Here is a 3,359-nt window from a genome sequence, read left to right as displayed (position 1 = left end):
AATTGCCTTGCCTTCCCCCCTCCAGAAAAATAAAAGAATATCCTTCAATAAACTTCATTTAGCCACATAAATTCAGTGTCTTCTGTTACTTTCTTCCCTGGATTTGAAGGTTAGTTTAGCACAAAATTACTCCTTTAGAAAGCAATTATTGCTAAATGTAGGAAATAAGATAAACAGGAAAATCTGACTACTTCAATTTTTCAATTATTTCCTACACCCTCCCCTCCTAAAATCTGTCTAACCCCAGGACTAAATTTGGCCATTATCATTGCACATAGTTCAGTTTTATTTTATTGTTCTATTTATGCGGTTATAGTCATTGTGCATGTTATTTTCCTGGTTTTGTGTACTTCCCAATGTATCTTTGTGTACTTTTCAGGGTTCTCTAAATTCCTCATATTCATCAGTTATTAGGTTTTTTTTTTTTTGCTTTTTGGAGGGCAAATGGAGTTAAGTGACTTGCCCAAGGTCACACGGCTAGTTTTTTTGTGTGTGTTCAGTGTCTGAGACTGGATTTGAACTCAGGTCCTCCTGACTTCAGGGCTGGGGCTCTATTCACTGCATCACCTAGCTGTCCCACATTCATCAATTATTATAGCCCAATAATTTCCATTATGCTCACAATTAGCCATTCTCTAATTGATGGTTATTCATTTTGTTTTTAAGTCTTTGCTACCATAAAAAAGTTGTAATGAATAGTTTAATACAAACCGAATGTTTTTATTCCACCATCTTTTAATTTCTTAGAATATAAACCACTAGGTCAAAAGGTACGGATGTTTTAGTCACCTTTTTCTATCACATCATTCCAAAATGTTTAGTTCATCCAACTGATAGCTCTACCAATAGTATCATAACATGCCTGTCCTCCTGCAGCCTCTCCAACGGTATTTCAATTTTTTATAATCTTTTTTTTTATGGTGCCAATTTTAAATAGATTTTATTCTCCAAGACAATTGCATTTCCACTTGTTTACAGTACTGATAAAGTGCAATGTTGTTTACTTCTCTCCCTCTGCACACATTCAAGTATTCAAAATGCCCAGATTTACACAGTAGCTTAAATGTTACTTTTAAACTGCTACTGCCTTGGCTACAAATTTGAGTCCTTCAATTTTTGAAAAGCTGTGTGGAATGCTCTGATGTGTTTAGTCGACCTCTTCAATGGTGGGTCCAGAAGAAGCACCTCCAGATGGGGCTGCTCCACCCCCTGGGAACCCACCAGGCAATGCCTCCTGCACTCTGGTACAGCTTACTAATAATGGGGTTGCATACCTTCTCCAATTCTTTCTGCTGATACTCAAATTCTTCTTTCTCAGCAGTCTGGTTCTTATCCAGCCAGTTGATTATTTCATTACATTTGTCAAGGATCTTCTGTTTGTCTTCATCACCAATTTTGCCTTGCAGTTTTTCATCCTCTACAGTTGCTTTCATGTTGAAAGCATAAGATTCAAGAGAATTCTTGGAAGCCACCTTGTCTCTCTGCTTTTCATCCTCAGCCTTGTATTTCTCAGCCTCCTGGACCATACACTCAATGTCTTCTTTGCTCAGACGTCCTTTATCATTGGTGATAGTGATCTTGTTCTCCTTGCCTGTGCTCTTATCCACAGCAGAAACATTGAGGATGCCATTTGCATCAATGTCAAATGTTACTTCAATCTGAGGAACACCCCTGGGTGCTGGAGAAATTCCTGTGAGCTCAAATTTGCAAAGCAGACTGTTATCCTTTGTCATCGCTCTCTCACCTTCATAAACCTGAATAAGCACACCAGGCTAGTTGTCTGAATAGGTGGTAAAGGTCTGTGTCTGCTTGGTGGGGATGGTGGTATTGCATTTGATCAGAACGGTCATGACTCCACCAGCAGTTTCAATTCCAAGGGAAAGAGGAGTGACATCCAACAAAAGCAAGTCCTGCACATTCTCAGATTTATCTCCAGACAAAATGGCAGCCTGGACAGCTGCACCATAAGCAACAGCCTCATCAGGATTGATACTCTTATTGAGCTCCTTGCCATTGAAAAAGTCTTGCAGAAGCTTCTGGATTTTGGGGATTCGAGTGGAACCACCCACCAGGACGATGTCATGAATCTGAGACTTATCTAGCTTGGCATCTCTTAAGGCCTTCTCCACAGGGTCCAGGGTGCCACGGAAGAGATCAGCATTCAGCTCTTCGAAACGGGCTCTTGTGATTGATGTATAGAAGTCAATACCTTCATAGAGGGAATCAATCTCAATACTGGCCTGGGTACTGGAAGAGAGGGTATGCTTTGCACGTTCACAAGCAGCGCGCAGACGGCGAACAGCCCTCTTGTTCTCACTGATGTCCTTCTTGTGCTTTTGCTTGAACTCGGCAATGAAATGGTTGACCATTCGGTTGTCAAAGTCCTCCCCACCCAAGTGGGTGTCCCCAGCTGTGGACTTGACCTCAAAGATGCCATCTTCAATGGTAAGAATGGAGACATCAAAGGTATCACCTCCAAGGTCAAAGATCAACACATTTCTCTCGGCACCAACCTTTTTGTCCAAGCCATAAGCAATAGCAGCATCAGTTGGCTCGTTGATGATTCGAAGCACATTGAGACCAGCTCTGGTTCCAGCATCTTTGGTGGCCTGACGTTGGGAATCATTGAAATAGGCTGGTACTGTGACCACAGCATTTGTGACGGTCTTCCCAAGGTAAGCTTCAGAAATTTCTTTCATCTTGGTCAAGACCATAGAAGATACTTCCTCTGGATAGAAACTTTTGGTCTCCCCTTTGTACTCCACTTGGACCTTAGGCCTGCTTGCATCATTCACCACCGTAAAAGGCCAATGCTTCATGTCTGATTGTACAACTGCATCATCAAATCTGCGGCCATTCAGAAGTTTGGCATCAAAAACTGTGTTGGTGGAGTTCATTGCAACTTGATTCCTTGCAGCATCACTGATTAAACGTTCTGTGTCGGTGAAGGCCACGTAGCTTGGGGTGGTCCTGTTTCCTTGGTCATTAGCAATGATCTCCACTTTCCTATGTTGGAAGACTCCCACACAGGAGTAAGTGGTGCCAAGATCAATGCCAACTGCGGGTCCCTTCGACATGGTTGCTGGGGAGTCGGGGGAGGTCGTAGCTGACCACTGTGGAGAGAGAAAGGCTGCTGCTGCGCTGAGTAGCAATTTTTTATAATCTTTGTCAGTTTCCTGAGTTGTTTTAATATTCACCTTTTTATTAGCAATTTGTAATAATCTGTAGTGTTTATTCATATCTTTTTTGAAACCACTTATCTATCAGGGAATTGTTTTTTCTCTTATATATCTGCAACTTGATATTAGATATTTATCAAGTATATTTGAAAAAAAAGAGTTTTTCTCTCAGTTAACAGT

General features: G+C 41.4%; 1 pseudogene; it reads right to left on the bottom strand.

Moving 5' to 3' along the window:
* Nucleotides 1–866: 866 nt before the first annotated feature.
* On the bottom strand, nt 867–3,147 carry LOC138171920 (heat shock cognate 71 kDa protein-like; annotated as a pseudogene).
* Between the last annotated feature and the right edge of the window lie 212 nt (nt 3,148–3,359).

This window comes from Petaurus breviceps, unplaced genomic scaffold (genome assembly GCF_028583685.1).
Source record: "Petaurus breviceps papuanus isolate PSGF00001 unplaced genomic scaffold, PetGlider_PUasm1.0 470, whole genome shotgun sequence".
NCBI classification, from domain to species: domain Eukaryota; kingdom Metazoa; phylum Chordata; class Mammalia; order Diprotodontia; family Petauridae; genus Petaurus; species Petaurus breviceps.
The sequence above is the reverse complement of the archived record's forward strand: the minus strand, read 5'-3'. Positions and strand labels throughout refer to the sequence as shown.